Raw genomic sequence first — 22996 nt, forward strand, 5'->3', positions numbered from 1 at the left:
GCATTAACTGAAATGGGAAAGAGCCAGGGGACAGATTTAGTGGGATTATCAGGAATTCATTTTCAAATTGGTTAAGTTTGAAATGTCTGAAACACATCTAGAGAGACATGCCATGGAGACAATCAGACACATGAAGCTGGAGTTCTCGAAGCCAGTCCTCTGCCAAAACTGCCCCAGCAATTTGCTGGAGTGTGTTCTTTTGTAGTTTCCTCAAAGGAGAAACTTTCCATTGGGTTCCATGTTCATGAACGATGTTCCCTATGTTCTTGCATGTCCACAGTGATCTAACAATACCAAGCACTGGGAAGAAAGCCTTCAATAGACTCTATCAATTTTAGGTTGCTATGTAAATTGTACAACTACCATGGAAAAATAGTTTTGTAACATACTTTAAAGCTCAACATTTATAAACTCTGTGAGTCAGCAATTTCACACCTACATTTATATTCAAGAGAAAATCTTAACAAATATATCAGAGGACATGAACAAGAATATTCATAATAGCATTGGTATAGTAACAGAAACTAGAAATAACCCAAAAGATTTTCAACAAATGAATAAATTGAAGTATACCCCTATAATGGAATTTTATGTAGCAATCAAAATGATTGTTTTACAGCTAAATCCAGCAGAAACAGCAAGAGCTCTGAAGTCTCGTCCATTTCTCAGCCCAAGTTTTGTCTGGGTTTCAGCAACACTGGAAATTTTTCCACCCTCATCCTCACTGGCACTGGGATGAAGGCAGGAACTCTGGCACTGATGTTAAAGAAAATCCTGTAGTATCCAGCAGGTGCTAAGAAAACAACCTTCTGAACAATTTAGTACATTATCTCAAGGTTTTTAACATTTGAAATAAGCCTTAATGGTGCTCATTATTAATTAGCTTCCAGGTGTGGGAGAACCATTGTAGTTACTGGCCTTGGAAATGATCAAACTTCAGGGATGTGGGCTGTCTTCTGCCTGCAGTGTCCTGGGCAGCCCCAGATGGCCCCGGGGAGAGTCCGGGGAGTGTTCCAGATTCAAACTGCCACTGGGCACAGGGAGCAAGAGCCTGCTCCAGGTCAGGTTTGGATTTGGGCTCTTGCAGTGGCATCCTGCTCCCTGGGGAGGGGGGCTTGAAAAGTCCTTGCTGCGCACGTGGCAGCCGCCATGCCGATTCACACACCCTCTGGTAACAAAAAGTATTCAGTAATAGCCTTTGGCTGCAACTTTTTTCCTGATAATCCTTCCTCCTCTGAACTTTCTTCTGACTAGAGTTCCTGGGCTTCCATCAACACATGCCCTAATTGCTCTTGGTTCCACTGGGGTGACTTCTTCCCTTAGTAATTTACTTAAAACCCCTTCCATATTTCCATCACAAAGACAATACAACATTTCAAGACAAAACAAGACATAAACATATTGTATCAATCTTCTCCATTTTCTCAAAATGGCCATTTTTCCTCTCACCCTATCTTCCTAGGGACAAACAGATTTGCTCCTGTCCTATCTAGGGACAGGCAGCTTTTTTTTGTCTACCCCCCCGAGTGTCCCGGGGCTCCCCGTACAGGCCACCATCTGCTGCACTCCGGCTGCAGCAAATTAACCAGGGGGTGACGACCAACTTGTGTAGATTGATACAGCTGGAGTGGGAGAGGTTTATTGTAGGACAGGAGGGGTATATATACATTCCACACAGCTTATCTTAATTAACATAAACTAGATACAGCAGTCAACCAATAAGGAATCTCCATACTTAATGGCTCACTGGCATTACTTCACAAACCACTCCCTCTGGCAAAATGCCAAGCACCATCCTGACTTGTTTACAGACCCTAACATTCAGAGACCAGATTATAGCCCCTGGTCTTCAGTCTCCTCCTCTGGACTCAGAGACACCAGCACCAACTGGGTGTGCCTCCTCCTCAGAGGCTCCACAGAATCCCATTTCTAAGTTTGTCCCCTAGTTTTCTTTGTTCTGTGAGCCATGGGGGACAATAGCTTTTTCTGGCAGTTTCTATTGCCATGATAACTTACGAGTTGTCTCTTTTCCCTTCTAGTGAATAACAACTCAATATCTGGCACCAGAGCTTTATGTGAAATTCCTCTGGTCAAAAAACTTGTTTCTATCTGTCAATACAATGATCTACAAAACAATCATGCCACTTACAATTCATGGAGTATTAGATTTGAAGTCTCAGAAGGTCACATACAGCAAAATACTTTTCCCACAAAGTTAAAATTTTGAAAACCAAAGAATATTTTTAGACTACACATGTGCATGTGTGAGTGCATTCACGTGCACACATACACTATTAAGAATTTTGCTTATTCCTGTTACAGGAAGATAAAGATGTAGCATGATGGAGAAGCCCATAAGCAGGCATGTTACTTACTATAATATTCTTGTTCTCATAGTTAAGTTCATGAGTTTATTATGTTACTGCATTGATAACATCTACCTAGAAACATGTATCAAATTATATTCATTATTCATACATACAAATATATACACATGTGTATGCATATATGTATCCATAAAAAAAGAAAATGCATTAAACAATGATAAGACTATAAAAAGAACTCTGGTTAATCCAATTCTCTAAAAAATATCAAAACAAAATGTTTTCCATTTTTATTTAGAGTGAGGTTTCAACAAATACAAAATTCTAAACTTTCTTTTCTTGTGTGTACTGTGGCTGTTTCTTCACTGTCTTTTGCTACTGAATGCTTCTGTGTCTATCACAATCCTGATTTTCTTTTCCTTAAAAATGAGTTCATAATCCATTGCAGTACATACCTACAATTCCAGCTACTTGGTTGTACCACAAGTTCAAGACCAGCCTCAGGAACTCAGTGAGACCCTTTCTCAAAATAAAAAAGAAAATGGACCGACATCACTATGTGGAGGAGTGCCAGTGGATTTAATTGCCAGTACCAAAAAAGAAAAAAAAAAAGTGAGTTCATTCTATTGCTCCTCTACATCTTTAAAGGATCCCCCAAAGAATTTGCTCTACATCTTCAAAGGCAGCAACTTTACCAAAATGTGACTCAGGATGGATGTTACTTCATTAATACAACTTTGATGGTCCCAGGGACCAACTCTTTTGCTTCCTGTCCTGAGCCTTCTTTACTTACGTGTGAAAATATTCACTTTCTTTTTTTCTTTGAAATTTCAACTAAGCATATATAGGCTGTGCTTTGTCTATTATCCTCTCTTTATTTTTCTTCTATTTTGCTTTTTCTTCATTTCTATTCTCTGTGTCCTTTACTATGGTTTCTGTCCATAGAGTCCAATCTCCCTTGAGAGCTTTCTAATTTATTTTTTTTTAAATGTCTGTAATTTTTTCCTGTGATTTCTTTCTTGAGTTCTATCATTACCTTCTGTTTCCTTTTCTTCTCCTCCCTGAGTTGGTTCATCTTGGTTTTCATATTTGGAATGCATAAATTGTTTTAAATCAGTAATAGATTATTTTATTCAAATTTTCATCTGCACTAAGGCAAATTTTCCTTACAACTTTTCTTTGTAGAAATGTCTTGCTGTTCTTTCCCACATGCTAGAATATTTTGTGGGTGAACACCATACATTTGGTGGCATAGCCATGTATCTCTCTGAACTCACTGTTTCAAGGTAGCTTCCCCAGGCGGCCTCACACTCCCCTCTTTCATTCACCAGTTACTGTAACCAGGAGAGAGAACTGGCCTCCCAAGGTCATCCTCAGGATTTTGAATTGTGTTTTGGTCGGTGCTTTCCCAGCTGTGCCACTCCAGATCCTCTGGAATCTTGCCCCATTTTCTGTTCTTCCCATCCTTCTAATTTCTTTGAGCTAACCCTTGCTTGCAGTAGTTCGATGTGAGGTAGAACATTCCCCTTCTGATGGAGTAATTCTCTGGAGATTTCTGAAATGCAACTCCTTGGCTACTTTTAAAAACTCCTACAGGTAAATGAAGTTAGGTTTTCTGTTTCCTGGTTTCACTGTAAACAAGTTAGGTGCTCCTTAAAAAATTTTCTGTGCTTCTCTGTGTGCTTTCCTAGGAGTAGAGGCAAGGTTTCAGAATTACTCTGGCATCAAATCCCTACTACAAATCCTACAAGTGTGTTTAAAGAAAAAAAATCTGCCATTGTATTCTCTTCAAAATCTCTTTTCAATCTTTCAAAGGAAAGAGGTGAGAAATGAAGTTGGCCCGAGATTTGAGACAGATGTTTTGACGGAGTGGTGCTCATCTCAGCCGACTGTTTTCTCGAGGGTTTGGGAAGGAGCAGAGTGTAGCGTGAATGGAACGCACATGGCAAGTTGGACATTGAGGATGAATGGGCACATGGTTTCACAGGACTAAATGTGGTACATAATGATCTTTATTTCTTGGTGATTTCTTCATTATTTAGGGCAAGAAAAGTCAAAGGGGCAGAGAATGAGAAGAAAGGACATTGGAACTTGGCCATTAAGCCTGTGGAAATGAATAGAAGGTGCCAATGAAGACTGAGTTCTAAGCCTAAGTGGAGCCAGAAATTTAAAAAAAAATCTCCTGCCAAGAAAAGCAATTACATAAAAGTTGGTTCAGAAATACAGCTTCAGAGTGGTGCAGTATGAAGAAAATTTTCACTATAATTTTGGGATCCAATCCTAAATAAAACTGCAATTGATAAGAAATCTTACTGTAAAGAATTATCCTGCCATTCATTTATATCTTGCTAAATGTGTAGCTTTTGCATTCAGCTAAAAAGTATTTTTTTAATATGACTATGGAAAAGGGTTAACTGCTGGGATTGTTACTGTCATCATATCTCTGGGGTGTCCTTGTTTAACTGAGTCTACAAATATCTAGTGACAATAACCAGAACTGCAAGTCTAATGCCTTGAAAAGAATCGACATGTCTCTTTGGCAACAGACAGGTCAGGAAGTCTGGGAAAACCTTAAGGTCTATAGCCATGGTGGCTAGATTACAGACATCCTGACAGAGAACAGACTCAAGATCTTTCCAGAATCCCACCATGGTTAGGTGATTGTCCACTTGCTGTGTGCCAGTAAGTATGGCCCCCACTGATCTTGACATCCTTGGCCAGAAGTGTTATTAACACATTCTACAGAGTACATGAGTGCTGTCAACTCTACAAAAGAGTGCCAGGGAACTGGAACTCCCCAGTCCTGAGATCCTGTTCTGCTTTGCAAACACAGTGATACTTGACTTTATTATAGGGATTAAGACCTATGGTTTAATGATGTAACACCAACAATCCTCTATTAATCCGATAATGATGCAAAAACTGCTCTTTACATCCTTTGACTTAGTGAAATGTAATGGAGTAGTTTTTGGATTCCTGGATTCAAACCACATTAATTGCTATACTTAGAGTGCAGCTGTAGAGCCTTTAATCCCTCTTTACTGCAGCAATATTTAATTGAATAGAATTATATTAAATCACTGTGAATGTAGTAGTAATGTTCATTCGCTTGTACTATATTAATTTTAGAATGGTTTTTTTCCTTTAATTTTGAAAGCAGTCAAACTTTGAGGTACACACTAGAATGGTTTGTGTTTTCTCATACAAACTTAAAATATAGAAAATAAAGTAACATGGTGGTGGCAGTTTTTAGCATTTTTCTTTCAGGGACACTTGTTACTCCTAAATAGTGATACATTGATATGTGTACTGCTTTTTTAGTTGTGTCCATAATGATTTAAAATTAAAGAGCATATTGTTCTTCCATTAGTAAGTGGAATTTGCAGCAACACATTGTAAACAAAGCAGATGGACAGAAAAAATGGAAATAATGACTAAACTTAAGTGCTGCTTGGAAAGCAAAAATATAAGAGAACATGAGATAGTGAGCTTCTATTGCGACTAGGAAAACACTCAGGTTAATGCATTTATTATTTCTTAAAGCACAGCAGGATGGTGGGCCCTAGGCTGCCCCTGCACCTCTGAGTCACTGTGTTTCCTTCTCTTCACCTCACTAGTCCAGCCTTAGAGAATTGTCCATGAGGCCACCTACATGGCACGTGCCAAGCTCTCTTCTGAAGAAAAGAGGTCTAGGAATTCTTCATGTACTAAGTTATTACTTCTTGAGCTACATTCATGGAGTGAAACCACCACCGACTGACCAGGGACTGTTGCCTGAACCAGCTTCCACTATGGGATGGTTGGACACAAGGAAGAGAGACCAAAACTCTCCACTGGGCTTTAGCCAAACTTTGCCCCATGGTGGAGATCCTCATGTGTTTTGAGGCAGCCAGTGCCTCATTAGGGTATAAGCCACCTGAGAAATTATACAATAATTAGTAAAGAACAAAAGACAAAGAGTCAGAAAGGAGAGTTTCAAAAAGGTGGAGCCCCTGATAGATCCATGTGGGAACTGGAGCTAGACAATTAGAAAATGGCTCCCATGGTTAACTTAAGGGGGTACATCAAAGGCAGGGATAAGGTTTCAGGGGTGGAGTCTTGCTTCGTGATGTCTTGCAGTCAATAGGTTAATGGGCATCTTGGCAGGTCACACTCATCTCTGAGAGACTGTGCAGCTGCAGCAGGTCTCCTCATCTCTGGCGCTGTGTGGGACATGGCAGAGTAGAATAGAAATTCACAATGTCTCTGGGCAGTCAACTAGAGGAAATGTCCACTGGAAGTTCCCAGACACCAAACTATCCTATTCACTAGACTATGATGTGCAACACATTGCGCACACTGCCCAAGGACAGCTCTCCACACTCAGAATTGCAACAGCCTGGCTCTGTCAGATCCTCTTGCTTATAAAGGTGTGTCCAACTGCACAGGGTTGCAAATTATAACTCATAGTTGGTAGAGATACTGTTCTTCTCCGTTAGGCTTGCTTTCTAGCCCAGTGATGAGGTGTGTGCCTCCAAGAGTGACTGTATATCCAAGAAACAGATGATATACTCTGTGGCCCAGCCTGGTCCTGAATCATGAATCTTTAGGTAACCTAGGCACATTTCCTTCTTTTAATCTCAAAAATCCCATTTTATACCTCAGAATATGAATCTCTGTAGCAGGATCTTGGTCTAATGTTCTGATTTGCCTCTCAGGCCATGGATAACATGAGAAAGCAGAAAGAGGACAAGGGTTGGGGGTTCAGGAAGTAGCTTGGTCATAGATCCCTTGCCTAGAAGGCACAAGGCCATGGGTTCAATGCCCAGCATTGCAGGAGGAAAAAAGAAGCACTGTTCTCCCCAGACATGGGCTCAACTAACTCTGCTACTTTCTAGATAACAGTCACTTTCAAATTTTCTCTGAGTTCCTTATTTCTAAGGTGGAGATAACCTATATTTAACCAGTGTTATCTAGTTCCCCTTCCAAATTGTTTAATATAATGAGCAATGTTGCAGTATTACCTTTTTGTCTCTTAGCTAAACTATAAGTGCCCCCAATGCTGTCATTTATGTTTTTAAAATATTTTTTAGGTATAGATGGATAAAAGACCTTTATTTTATTTATTTATTTTTATGTGTTGCTGAGGATTGAACCCTGGGCCTCACACATGCTAGGCAAGCACTCTACCACTGAATTACAACCCCAGCCCTGTCACTTATTTTTATCCCCTGAGTTGCATGATGAGGTTTGGAACCACCCAGCAAGTTAGATGAATGTTTGTTGCATATGTGACTACATTAAAACTATGACCCACACAGACCATTTGGGAATGTACCACATTCAAAGGAGGAGAGTCCAATGGGAATTCAGACCTTCACTCATGTTTCTTAAAAAAGGTAAAACTTAAAGTCAACACTCGCTAAAATTCCTTCCCCCTCATATTACTTACTTAACACCCCACATCTCTCAGGGCTTACCACTCATCTCCTCTCCTTCAACCCTGACCTTTCCCTGCCACCCCTCCTTTTCTCCCTTCCCAACCCCTCCTTGAAGCCCTTCATCACCACCATAACCCTCCACACCCTCCCCAGGCCAGTACCGTCTCCAAAAGCCACTAGGAGAGAAAGTTCCACACTACTCTTCACTACTGTTTGTGGGAATGGGACTTTTACTCCTCGGGACATTTTCCTGATTCTGGCTCACAGCAACTCATAGCACCAATGAATGAATTCTTCTCAGGTTGAGGGGGAAGGGAAAGAAATGAACAGGGGTAAAAAACAGCACTTAATTTATTAGTAGAAAGGAAAGCTGGGAACACACCTATGTTTGTCATTTTTATCCTGCCCCACATAAACTGATGGGATGAAGAATAGGCAAGTCACAGGTATGTATTGTGGTCCTACTAGGAGCAAGGTTCTAGTAATGCTGACAGAATTGAGCTCCGTTGTCCCTGTCCTTGAAATCTTTGAACTTCAGTGATCTACATAGTGCCTCATACATAGCTCAGAAAGTTGTAGATGCTCAAAGGAGTCATGATAATGAGGTGCTTTTGGAAGATCAATCTGGGAAGTGTAGGCCAGGGACAGGAATTGCTAAGTTCACAATGATTTCATGGTGTCTTTAGGGAGTTGATGATGCTTGTAACAATAAAGTTTACATTGGGGTAAAGAGAATCTGTCTCATGTTTGGCAATCAAGAGAAGAGAAACTAATTTGATGGAACCAAAAAAATCTATAAAAGGTTGGCATCTGGCCCTCTACAATTTGATGGGTGGAGAAATGTAAATTTTTTGGACTAAAACCTGCTAAATTATCATTTTCTTCTGTTCTATTTAAATCAATTTTGCAGTTTCTTCATAGGTAGTGTTCAAAGAGAAAACTTTCAGAATGAAAGAAGAAACTGCTAAGTGAACAAAGCCATGGGATGGGTATTTGTGCTGGAACCTTCCTTCAAGCCAATCATTCTGGTAACATGTTAAAATCAAGCCACTTGAATTCATGGAAGTTTCACTTCATCTTCAGCATTATGGAAGATACTGAAAACTGTTTTTCTTGTTAATTGGGTATAATTATGCCACAATAAGGTGATGATAATGATAAAAGGATAATGAATGCAAAATGATAAACACAGTGTCTGATAGTGCCAGAGTCGGAGCTCAGTGAATATTTGGGGATGCATGAATAAATGAACAAGCTATAGACATAGGTCAGCTTTGTTGCTAAGCTTTATAATAATAATTATTGTTATGTATTATTGTTGTTATTATTTACTTTTCCAATTAAACCAGGGAGACAGGAGTCAATGAAATTAGTTCTGAGCCATAATGAGGTTCTGAGACCAAGTTGTCAAAAGGAGAGCCTCAAACTCAGGTTGTCTGGCCTGAATGTAGGACCCAATACTTACCAGTTTTATGATCTGGGGCAAATTACTTTATCTCTTCATCCATCCTACATTTTTTCCCACCCCAAAATAGGGATAATAACAGAGCCCACCTCCTAGGACTGTTATTAAAAGCATATGGAATTTCCAGCATCATCAAAAATCCTCTCCCATATGGAGCAATTGCAGTTCCACCCAATCATGTTGTTTTCTTTTCCCTGAATCTCAGGTCCACTTACCTACCCTTCAGTCATCAAAGACTTGATAGGGCTAGAGTTCATAGCCCTATCTTGTCCCCTTTCCTGCCATCATACTTGGCCTTTCATCCAGAGCTTGGAGCCAGCAACCTGGCCTCATGGTCCCTTGGTCTCTTCCACTCTAGACACTTTGCTTCATGTCAGCCATCCATTCCTTAGTCACAACTTGCACATTTTTATTCCCCAAATCATTTCCTCTGAAGCTCTAAATTCCTATAGTGCCCCTTCGTCTACAGCATGTTACTCTCCAATTTTACATGCTCATTCCACTTCACTTGCCATTTGACCACTGAGATGCCTCACTATCTTGTTCCTTATTGTTCTAGTCAATCACTAAACCTAGTGCATTGGATTCTTACTACAAATCATTGTCCTTGGTCCTGGGTTACAGAAATACAGAGATGGACAACACAAATAAGGGCTCTGGACTCAAAGAGTTTAAATTACTAACAAGGAAAAAAAACCAAATAAGCCAGTAACACAATATCCAGATAAATCTAGGTAGTGATGTATGGTATGTGGTATGGTGGAGAACAGCAAGGCCTAAGAGGGGATCAGCAATTAGCCATGAGGTTGGAAAGAGGATTCTAGGAAGTGAGAGCAGCAAGTGAAAGCTATGAAGTGGAATAAGCTTGGTGTGTCCCAGACATAGATATAAGGAAAGATGATTGGAGTGGAGCAGATGAGGAAGAGGTGGGTGCAAGAGGAACCCAGCCTGTCAGTCTTGGGAATCCACCTTTGGCTAGTCTTGTCTTTCCTCCCACCAGCAATGAATCAACAAGTCCCGCCAATTTTACCCATATATACAGTATTTCCTCTATGTCCCCTCCACTCCCTCCAGCCTTTACCTCATTGTCCTACTTCAGTGTCTCTTCATCTCTCATCTGGACTCAACTAGCTGGGTATATTGATGCTTACAATCCCAGCTGCTAGGGAGGTTGAGGCACAAGAATCACAACATTAAAGCCAGCCTGGGCAACTTATCAAGAGCAAATATCAAAACTTTAAGCTTTAATTTTTTTACTCATTTGTTTATGTATTTAGTACTGGGGGTTGAAGCCAGGGACACTTTACCACTGAGCTATATCCCCAGTCCTTTTCTTATTTTTGGTTTTTACCTTGAGACAGGGTCTTGCTAAGCTTCTGAAGGTCTCACTAAGTTGCTGAGATTGGACTCAGACTTGTGATCTCCTGCCTCAGCCTTTCAAGTTACTAGCATTACAAGCTTGCACCACAATGCCTGGTTCAAAATTTGTAATTTTTAAAAGGGGCTGGGATGTAGCTCAGTGGCAGAGCTCAGTGGGTTCTTTAGTACTGAAAAAAAGTCTTCTAAATTACTTCTTACCTTTCAAAATCTAATTCCAATGTTCAGTTGATCTATCAAAAAAGAAAATGTAACTCTGTTACTTCCCATCATCTATAAGATATAAAATCTGACCTTCTAATCACAACAGAAACCACTCTGTATTCTGGTAGTACAGTTTAATGGTTTAAAATAAAATGAACCAGAATTCCAGTTCTAATTCTTGTTTGTTGTAAGGTCTTAGACAAATCATTCATCGCCTTCTACCCAATTTTCTTTTTTGATAAATAGGAATGAAATAATAGTACTGTGGTGAATAGATTCTAAGATTACTCTCAACTGTCCCTACCTTCTGATACTCCCAACCTTACATTATGCCCTTCCTTTGAATGTGGCAAGACCTGTAATTTACTTCTAATCAACAGAATATGGGGAAGATGATCACCACCACGATTACATTACATAAGATTGCAACATGGGTCTTGCTTGAAGACTATCCTTAACTTGAAAAAGGAAAGGAAGCTACCATTTTGGAACAGCTCATGTAGGAAGACACTAATGATGACCTCCAGTGGACAGTCATCAAGAAATTGAGGACCTCAGTCTAACAGCTCACAAGTAACAAAATGCTTCCAGCAACAGCTGAGCTTGGAAACAGATCTTACTTCAATGGAACCTCAAATGAGATCACAACCTCAGCCGAGTCCTTGACTGTAGATTTCCCACACTCTGAAATAGGATCCAAGTCAGCTGTACCTGACTCCTGACCCACAGAAAGTGAGATGATAAATGTGTGTTGTTTTAAGGTACTAAGTTTGTGATAATATTGTTATGCAGTAATAAATAACTAGTGCAAGTACCTATTCAGAACAGAGATTGATACTGCTCACCACACATGCCTGCTTGCAATGAAGTTGGAACATGTGACGAGTTCAGGTCCATAGACCAGAAGTGCATGGGGGACACATTTTCCAGGAGTCCTGGATACTGGATATAGGCTGCCTGACTCTTACCAGATATTATGAGACAGAAATGATACCTTTATTGGAATAAGCAACTAAAAACTCAGGGTTGATCTATTAACCCCACATTAAAAAATATTGATTAACAAAACTACCCTATCAAGGTTATTACAGGACTAACCAAAGATTACATACAAAATCAAATAGCCCAAGTCATACAAATCAAAATTCAATAAATGATGCTATTCTAACTTTATCTGTTCTCATATTCTATATGCCTGCATTTTGAGTTATTTTTCAGTTCTGTCATCTCAAGCTTCTTGCTGTTCCCTCTACTGAAAATGCTCTTCCCTGGCTCATACTTCCTTTAATCTTGAGGAAGCCCTTTCCTGGGTTAGATGTGTTTATCTTTTCTTTCCACAGTACAATATTTGTTCCTCCCATGAGCACCTTAAAGAAGGAGTCAGAGGCAAGGTCACATTTAGGGTGCTTGATGAATGTTTATTATTTACCATGTCTGATTTACATTCTTTCTTATTACCTCTGTCATTGATTTTCATTTTTTTTAATTTAAAAAAATTTCCTTTCAGGACTTTCCCATGAAAACCCCCAGGCACTGTTCTCAGGACAAGAGCTCTTTATTCGTGTGAAGAGTATTAACTTTACATTATCTCCCGTTGCTCTCTAGTTCAGACCAAGTCCCTGTACTCTGTTTAATGTTTTTGTCATAATTTTAATTCCCAAACCTATAATCATCTTTCCAAACTCTTTCCATGACTGCAAAGTAAAAATTACACCAAGTGTGGTAAAAAGGGCCCAGTCATGTCCAGGGGGAATGGCTGGCCTTGTAGTCTCTGCTCTGTGACATTTGTTCTTGAAGTCCTGGTGTTGCTTGTCTCTGGAGCCACAGCATTTATCCATCTTGCATTTGTGTACTCTTTTATCTCTTCTCCCTCTAACCTCCCAGGGAGAAACTTGTGGGAAGAGCTGTCGTTGTCTCTGTGTTTTCTCTAATTGAAATATGTAATTTGAAATTCTAGCCCTAAATATTAGTGTGTCCCTTTTGTACCTTAATGGCATCTGACAGGAACAGAATTGCTCTCCTGGACTATCAGTAAAACAGATTCAGAAATGCTAAGCTCAACAACCTCTTTGTGTCTCAACATTGCATGTCTGAATCCCAGCACAATAGGAATTGCGAATCCCTGTGTATAACACAAAGTGTTGTCAGGCTCTTGAGAGACTTGCAAATGAACCTTATGAGCTTATGCCTGTGTTTGCTACAGATTCACAGGCAGAAATATCAGACAGCTATTCTGATTTTTTTTCTGCATTTCATTTTGGTCTTGAATGTGGCAGTAATTTTTTCTCTAAGATGCGTTCATTTTCTTAGGTACTATTCACGTCAGCTGTGCATTTGGAATTGAGTTCTCTGTAGACATATCATAGCCAGTTACCAGGGAAGAAAGAAAGTATCTCTCATTTAGAAAATTGCTCTTGAGATGTGATAAATGTTTCCCAACCATCAGTTATTCCAAGAGCTCCAATGTGTTTAAAAGCATCTACATCATGTTCCATGAGGTTAATAATGGTATGAAATTATCTTTAATAATATTAATGAAAAACCTACCATTAAATAGGCTTTTTCAATTTGTCAAGCATTTTCACATATATTATTGCATTATATCATTGCTGAAATTCCATGCTTAGATGTATAGCTTAATTCCTTTTATAATATGGGGCCTCAGAGATGATGTCCTCGTGGTCTCAGGGCCAGAGCAAATAGCAGAGTTGGAAAGACTCTTTACCCACCCCAAGTCATTGCTCTTTCCACACAGTATAGTATTTTGTTCACTATCTTCTCTTCAGCCATATTACAAGTGAGTCGTAAAATCCTTTCCAAGTTGTGTTTAAATTTATTGCTCTAGATTCCTGCCACATAAACATCTCACAAGTGATATCTCATTGACCAGTTGTTCTTTTGGGAACAAATCCTCCCAGCTTCAAATTGTCTGAAAAAAATACTTTATTTCACTCATTTTTGAAAGATGTTTCCTTTCCAGGATACCTTTTTTTTTCTTTCAGTAATTTACAGATGTTTTTCCATTGTCTTCTGTTGCACATTGTTTTAATATATTTCACTTCTTTTTAAATTATGCTTATGCCTTTCTTTAAACGTTTGATGGTATTTATAAACTGTCGCGACCCCCCTTGCCCGCAAGGAAGACGCGACTCAGGAATCTTTTTTTAGCAGTTTATTCAGGCCCTTGATATTTTTCTAATAATTTTTCTACTACTTCTTCTACTCTTCTACTAAACTTCGGATGCCCCTCCCAGCCTTAATAAAGCACCACGAACCCCAATGCAAAGCTGCCACGTGTACCCTTCTCACAGGGTGCTAGAAAATGACACGCCAACTTTCTCTGATAAGGAGCTGGGAACACGCCAACTCTCTTTGATATGGAGTTGTCCTTCACAGACCACAACGGAGCCAGCGCCATCATGTAATGGCGACCACAGTCCGCAGGAACGGCTCACCACAGCTCCCCCTTTTTGTTTCACTAAGACAATACAGGCGAGAGTAGAGGTCCTATCCCACTGTGCAAAAGTGGCTGTATAGTATGGGCCAGCCCCAGGGGGCGCCTTCCCCAGACCTGACACCATATCAGCCGACGCCTTTTTTCGTGGGGCGGGGCGGAGACACGTCAAACCCGCATGCAATAGGACATGCTCCCCTTGAGGTCCCTCTTCTCAATGGATCACTCAAGTGCAGTGCCTTGTCTCGCATCCTGTATCGTGACGATGGTGAGTAAGAGGGAATAGCTGAGGTTGAACTGTGGCCATGCAGAAGTACAACTACAAACAAGTTGGCAGCACCCTGAAAGAAAGGCACGGACTTTAAAGTGATAGATAAAGACCAGTGTGGAAACCCTTTTGTGTGCAATGGCAACAAGACCCGTAGAGTGCAAGGGCTTTCCAGCACTAAGAGAAAGACAAAAGAAGGACATGTCGTACCCAGTGCAATGTTATAATAACCTGGGGTGCAACGACCATGTCAAAGGCACTAGTGTAGAAACCCATCTGCGTGCAATGGTAGCAAGACCGGCAGAGTGCAAGGGCTTTCTGACACTAAGAGAATAACGAGGAAAGACATGTCAATCCCAGTGCAATGTTATAATAACTTGGGGTGCAATGACCATGTCAAAAGTTTAGTGCTTAAGATGCGCAAGCCAGACCTGTGGCGAGTTGCCAGTTTCTAAAGCAGCAAGAGCTTGTATGATCATAGCCTTATCTTGAGCACTACGAGCTTTAAGGCGACAGAGAAACCACAAACAGAGGAACATACCAAAACAACACAGTGCACCAAAAATGCCTACTCCCACCCACTCTTTAAAAAAGGAAAAAGCAGAAGATATCCAATTGGTGAATTGACCCAGAGTCACGGGATCGACACGGGTACTATTTAAGACAGCTATCTGGGTTAGTTGAGACTGGATCATGTCTTCCGCTTCCATGGACCAATTCCCGGCCAAATATCCACCAATGATGTGGGAAGCATTCCTGGAATCATTAAATCTGACAGAGGTTATACATAAATGTGCACGTTGGTCAATGTAGCCTAAAAGTACTAGGTCAGCCAATTCTTCTACCTGAGATTGAAGAAAATCTATTTTTTGGTTGGTAGCTAAAATCCCTGACAAAATATGTTGATTAATCGCATTTTGCGATTTAAGTATAGTGGACGTTTGTTGAACAACTTGATTAATAGTGGCAGCAGTTTGTACTTGACTGGCCATGGCTACTCCGGCCGTAACTGCTGCAGCAGCAGATGCCGCCACAGCTGTCACTATAGCTGCTGTGATTCCAAAATCTCTGTGGACTCTAAGTAGCTCTACAATAGGAACTTTATCTGGATCCGCAGTGACTGGGATTGGGACAAAAGTTGGAATTTTCATAATCACTGCTACAGTCCAAGAACCATTCCAACACTCAGATAAGAAACAGGTAATAATAGAACAATCCAGTATCCCCAATGAGGTGTGATTAGCTAAAAGGAACAGGAATGGGGATTGGATACAGACCATTGCAGGAGGCAATGTGGCATAATGTAACAGAGAGTTGAACGAAACAGATGTAAACCTATTACCTCGTTCACTCTCCTTAGTAGTGCCAGAAACATTAGCCAGCCAACTTTTGGCTCCTAGTAATTGAGCCAATGCAGAAATATCGGCTGAAGCCCCCATCTCATTGGAAATGAGCCATTGAAACCAGGACCAACCTGTTTCTGTAGAGGAGTTGGCATTGTTGTTAAAGTTATAAACATATCTCTTTAGAGGGGGGGAAAAGGAGAAACCTTTAGCAACTTGATGTTTCTCCCAAGAATGATCCTGACAAGGCGTAAATGTCAGGGGAAAACCAAAATTAGGGGTACAGTAAGGAGAGGCCTTGAAATGAGTGGCATAGCAAGTACTATTAGAAGAAGGAGGCATTGGGATTAATACCTCGGAGATAATAGCTAAAGTAGTTATGTTTAAAACAGAGCTAGTTGCGGGGGTCCCTGAGCCTGATTGCTTCCCTGAAACTACTTGGCTCAATACAGCACTGAGAATACTCCCTGAGACTCGACTGGACCGCAATGGGTCCTCCCAGTTAGTCAAATTTTTGGTCTTAAGGCTAATACAATTAGTGTTCCCAAGACTGAAACAAAAAACTCCTGTGAGATTAACTTGAGACTGATTAAAAATATTTTCCATGTCCCCTCTAGGAGAGGTACAAGGAGCAGACATCTCACATGAGGTATAAAAAAGAGTGGGGAGGACACTAGAATTACTATGAATTGGCATTGGCTTTGGCCATGCCCGTGCCACTGCCCACCACTGCATTGGTGTCATCTATACCGTTGGCACCAGCATCAGAGCCAGAGCACTCATCAGAATGAAGCTCCTCATCATGGGACTGGTGTGGCACCTCCTGCTGCTGGTTAGTAGATCTCGAGACTCTTCTTGTCAGGCATTCAGGGATCCACAGTGGCTCCGTGTGATCCTGGGGAAAAACACATACAGATCCTCGTGCCCATGTCAGCACGGGGTCAGGGCCGTTCCATTGGCCCGTAAGAACATCCTTCCACTTAACATAGCCAGTCACAGAGGGCTGAGGGGACACATGTCTATCGGCCGCAGAGCGGCCATGAATATCCAAATTCAAAAAATTAATGGTAAAAAGAGCTAAGGACAGGCGTTCTTTAGGAGTGTGGTCAACTCCTATTCCCCCTTTTTGTTTTTCTAAGGTTTCTTTTAAGGTGCGGTGGGCACGTTTAACAATGCCTTGCCCTTGAGGATTGTAAGGCAACCCATGAGCAAGTTGTACTCCAATAGTAGAACAAAAGATGTAAACTGTCTGCCCGTATAAGCAGGTCCATTATCAGTCTTAAGGGATGCAGGTGCACCCCATGCTGCCCATGCCTCTAAGCAATGAGTAATAACATTACGTGCCTTTTCTCCCGATAAAGCAGAAGCATGAATAATTCCAGAGTATGTGTCAATAGAAACATGTACATATTTGAGGTTACCAAAGTCAGGCACGTGAGTTACGTCCATTTGCCAGACGACCAATGGCTTCAATCCTCGTGGGTTTACACCATAAGTAGGAGGATGAAGAAATGTGACACAATGGGGACATTGTAATACTATCTGACGAGCATCTGCTCTGGAGATGGAAAAACGTCTGCGCAGTGTCATAGCATTGACATGAAAGTTGTGATGAAACAATTTAGCTTCTTCTAAGGAGGAGGCCAAGCATACCAGCTGGCTTCTAGTTGCCGAGTCAGCACAGGCATTACCCTGTGATAACGGGCCAGGAAGAGAGGTGTGAGCCCAAATGTGCATTGGATAGAAAGGGGCAGTACGGCTACGGATAAGCTGTTGAAGCTGATTAAAGTAAGCAGACACAGTATGGGTGTCACTAATAGCTCCTACAGCCTCCAGAATTTTGAGCGCCTGCACCACATAGATGGAGTCCGAAATGAGATTGAAAGGAAAAGAACACTGTTTAAAAACTTCAATGACAATTTGTAGTTCTACCCATTGTGGATTTCCAGGAGCAAATTGATGCTGGACAGGGGGAGAGTCATTAATCACATAAGCTCCCATTCCAGACTTAGAGCCATCAGTAAAAATATTAACAGCCCCCGGAATTGGAGTGGGTGAAGTTACTTTAGGGAAAATGATAGGATGCTCTTTAACAAAATGGAGTAATGGATGAGAAGGGTAATGATTATCAATATCCCCTTGAAACGAGCAACATAGAATGGCCCAGTTGTCTAGAGTAGCACACAAAACAGTAAGTTGAACTTTAGAATAGGGTATGATAAGAGAAGAAGGTGCTTGTCCGAAAAATTGAATGCTCTGTTGAATCCCTCTAAGTGCTAACGCTGCAACAGCATCAGGATAGTATTCTAAAGATTTTCCTGGGGATACATGTGGGTGGATCCATAGTAAAGGCCCATCTTGCCACAGTACTCCAGTAGGCTGCCGCATAGTGGCAAGCACACATAACTGGAAAGGTTTATCACTCTGGAGCCTGCATAGAGTAGCATGTTGTATAGCTTCTTCTACTTTTATAAGGGCCGCTCTGGCCTCTTTAGTGAGGGTACAAGGGGAAGTAAGATCTGGATCACCCTTAAGAATAGCATACAAAGGCTGGAGCACGATATTAGGAATATGTAAATAACCTCTTATCCAATTAATATCTCCCAACAGTTTTTGAAAATCATTTAAAGTTTGGAGATCTTGAGTTCTTATAGTAACCTTTTGTGGTTGTAACATGTCATATCCAATCGTCGCTCCCAAATACTGAATAGAATCCCCTGTTTGAACCTTTTCAGGTGCAATATGTAATCCATACTGAGCTAACAACTTCACCAAGTCTTTATAGGCCTCATTAACTGACTGTTCTAATTTGGCTGCCAATAATACATCATCCATATAATGAATAATCTTGATGGAAGGATATTGTTGTCTGAGAGGTGCGAGTGCCTTCCCTACATACATCTGACAGATCGTAGGACTGTTAGACATTCCCTGTGGTAAAACAACCCACTCAAACCTTTGATCTGGTTCCTCGTGATTACACGAGGGAAGGGTGAAGGCAAAACACTGTGAGTCTTTAGGATGCAAAGGAATAGAAAAGAAACAGTCTTTAATGTCAATAGCAATGATATGCCAGCCCTGAGGAACAGAGGAAAGCAGCGGCAGCCTGAAACACCCCCGCCATACGGAGGCGGATCGGGAGGCTGTCCGTTCTTGAGCCCTTGCTTATCTCGGTTTCCTGTACCTAAACTCCCTAACTTCCGGGACAGCGTTCTTATCTCCTCCTCCTCAGCGTCTTCTGCCTCTGACCCACTTTCGCATGGGGGCGTGCGCAGCACACTGAGATCTGGATACTGTCTCCTCCCGTTCTCCACACCCCGCACACTCCCCTCTTCCTGAGACACTTCACTCTCTGTTGTTTCTGATTTTTCCTCATGTAATTGTTCTAAAACTTCTTGCCCTTTAACAAGCACTTCTTGGCATCTGCCATCCGTAAGGCAACTACGGACCATCTTCCAGAGGGGTATCACCCCGCCCTCTAGCATGCCCTGCTCACGAGCAAAGTCAAGGTCTTTGCCTAATTTATCCCAGCTGGGTGTAGTGAGGCTGCCTGAAAATGCAAACCACGGTGCAGCTGTATCTACCCTCTGTAAAAATTTCTCTAAGGTACTGTGTTTCACCTCCAGTCCCTTGGAACGTAAAAAGCCATCTAAGGCCAGAAGAAGTGGACTTGAAGTCACGGCACCCATGACGCAACACAAGAAAACACAGAAATCGAAAGTGAAAGTACACAAAACCAAAACGAACATACACAGAAAGAGAACAAAAATTCAGAGTGCAATTGCTATAAGATGTAGCGCCCTCTCTTTACAGAGGAGCTTCCCGCTTTTTAATAGCGGGTCCCACGTTACCTGGGACTTACCGGTGCACCTCCCTGACTGCTGAAAGTTCTGGTTCCTGGGTGTTTCTTTGTTTCTTTTCTCCCGGGTTTCGGCACCATTTGTCGTGACCCCCCTTGCCCGCAAGGAAGACGCGACTCAGGAATCTTTTTTTAGCAGTTTATTCAGGCCCTTGATATTTTTCTAATAATTTTTCTACTACTTCTTCTACTCTTCTACTAAACTTCGGATGCCCCTCCCAGCCTTAATAAAGCACCACGAACCCCAATGCAAAGCTGCCACGTGTACCCTTCTCACAGGGTGCTAGAAAATGACACGCCAACTTTCTCTGATAAGGAGCTGTGAACACGCCAACTCTCTTTGATATGGAGTTGTCCTTCACAGACCACAACGGAGCCAGCGCCATCATGTAATGGCGACCACAGTCCGCAGGAATGGCTCACCACAATAAACACTATTTCAAACTCTTTCTCCACCAATCCTATAATCCGTGTTATTTGGGGATCTATTTCTATTGACTGGTGATTTTCTTTTTGGTTATAGATCATAATTTGCTGCTTTTCTCTCTCTCTAATAATCTTTTATTGTATTCTGTGAACTGTGTATGTTAAGCTCTGTGTGTGTGTGTGTGTGTGTGTGTGTGTGTGTGTATCTATATGTTTGTGTGTGTTGAATTTTATTTTTCTTCTTCAAAACATTCTGAATTTGTTTTGGCAAACTCAGGTTTACCAACAGTCACTTATGGGTGAGCTCAAACTTTTTGAGGCTTGTGTTTTTCATTTTGTTGGAACCAGTCAAGGGTACCCTCTACTCTAGGAATAGCACAATATTTATTTATCTATCTATCTATCTATCTATCTATCTATCTATCTATCTATTTATTTGATGGTGTGAGTGGCTGTTGAACTGATTGCCCAAGATTTCAATGATGAATAGCATTTGAATGTTTAGCAGTCTTGTGGGAGCATTGGGATTTGTTCAATTTTTGGCCTCTGCTATGTGTTTTCAGCCCTCAGTCTCATGGATTCTCACCCTATTCATGTGTGGATGTAAAGTAACAATTCTGCTTTAAAGACAATAAAAAATAGCTTATTCTGAGCCAAATATGAGTAACCATGGCTAAGGAACATGGAGTCAAGTTATCCTAAATGGTATATTCCACCATGGAAGATGTTACATGAACTTGTATGGTCGTAGAACAAAAGAAAGTCATCAATCAAAACATTCACCAAATACATTAGTGGGACATCGGGTAGGGGAGCTACAGCAAAGCAGAGACATTTCTTGTATAGGTTTCAGATCTATTGTCTAGCATCCTTAGCTTTAGGGTTGGAGGAGGCTGGAGGTATGCTCAGCATATTGAAGCATTATTAGAGTTTTACCCAATACATCATACATTTTTCTGTCAGATACACAGGTTAAAAGTAAATGGCTCTTCAAGGGACCAAGATAGTCCAAGACAATGTCAGTTCTCAACCTACAACTTCCATCTCTGCACAATCACGACATTCTAGTCAGCCAAGGTGGAAGAGTCCACAGGATCTTTAATACAGATGCTTCACACAGCCTCAGTTCACACATGCAAAGATTAGTTTGAATGTAAGATTCAGTGGGACTACCATGCAGGTTTTAGGAATTCTTTCTTTCCATTGCTACTTCTTTGCCTATATTCTTTCATTCAAATTCCAGCTGCTACAGATTTCCAACCCTGACTGCTGTCTCCCCTCAATTTAACAAAACCACTACAATGTGCCTGTTCTGGGTTTCAGAAATGGCCTCCATGTAGGAAGCTTTGGTGACATTGGGGCTCACCTTGCTTGTTTTCCTTCCTTCAAGAACACTGTCCTATACTTCTGGTGGCCCCACAGTTTGGGAAAAATCATTTCTTATATTTTCCACTTTCAGATATTTAGTGAGGGAGTTCCCTAGTGTTCCTCCTCCAGGGTTGGAAGAATGCTACCTACTTAACTAACCCAGCTGCTTTTCATTTCCTCAGTGTGTCAAGTCACTTACACTTGCTTTTCCCTCTGCCTAGAGTATTTCTCTCCTCTTCTTTCCCATCTGGCAAACTCCTACCTTTAAATTCCTATCCCAGCCATTTCTCATCTGTAGAAGATCAACCCTTGAACTGCCTTAATCTTTCCTTTGTGGTACTTTTTTGCTGTGGCTTTATTATCCCATTCAGCACAATTACTTATAATTCTTATTTAATTACAGATCTTCAGCGTCTCCCACTGTATTGTTATCTACCTAAGGATGTGTGACACAGTGCTCCATGGTGTCTTTGGTGCTGTCACAGTGCCCTTCTGTGGTAGTGATCATCAACAATTGCTGATGAATCAACATGGCCACCCTGGACACCAAAAAAAGGACCATCCTTTCCTTTAGAAATTCATGCAAATAGATTCATGGCACCATCTGGTAACTGCATTGCAAACAACTCTTATGGATCTGAAAGTTTTTGGCTTGTAAAAAAAAAACAATTTTGCCATATGAATAATGTGAGTGGCAAAGGAGAAAATAAAGTTTATTGCTCAGGTACCATATATGAAGGAGTATCGTATATGTAGGAACATATAATAGCCAACATTTAGTGCCCACTTACTCTGGGTCAGGTACTGTGCTCATTATCATAGTTTTAGTACTCATTGAGTATGCCTTATTTAAAATGCTTGTGACCAGAAGTTTCTCAAATTTGGGAATATTCATGTATACATAATGAGATATCTTGGGGATGGGGCCTAAGTCTAAACACAAAATGCATTTGCATTCCATAAGCATATACATAGCCTGAAGGTAACTTAATATAATATTTTTAGCATAGCTGCATTTTGACTGAGAAAAAACATGTGAGGTCAGGTATGGAATTTTCCATTTGTAGCATCACGTTGTGGCTCAAAAAGTTTTGGATTTCAGGGCATTTTGGATTTCAGATTAAGAATGCTTAACCTGTATTCTAATTACTCATAAAAATATTTTGGATAAATATCCAAATCTCTATGTAACAGATAGGAAAGTTTCGTTTGGAAAATCTAGTAATTGGCCTGTGGTCATACAGCTTAGCAGCAGAGCAGAAATCCGAACACATGTGATCTGGCCACAACTTTCCAAGTATCTGTGCTCTTAACTGTATAATATACTAGCTTTCTCACTATCTCACTTAATGATTATAAATGTCCTGTGGGTTATTATATCATTTTTATTTAATGATAATAAAAGAGAAAACACTTAAATGGTGCTTTTGACTTTCCAGGCAGTATTTTAAACACTGAACAGAGTTTGAATCATTTCATCTTCAAACA

The 22996-nt window shown here is 40.8% G+C and overlaps 1 long non-coding RNA gene across 2 annotated transcripts in view; it reads left to right on the forward strand.

The window, feature by feature from the left end:
- The window catches only part of LOC144364885 (uncharacterized), a 179614-nt gene that overhangs the window by 137948 nt on the left and 18670 nt on the right, over positions 1-22996 (forward strand). The gene's annotated exons all lie outside the window — the stretch shown is intronic.

Source organism: Ictidomys tridecemlineatus, chromosome 6, assembly GCF_052094955.1.
Source record: "Ictidomys tridecemlineatus isolate mIctTri1 chromosome 6, mIctTri1.hap1, whole genome shotgun sequence".
Classification (NCBI taxonomy): Eukaryota; Metazoa; Chordata; class Mammalia; order Rodentia; family Sciuridae; genus Ictidomys; species Ictidomys tridecemlineatus.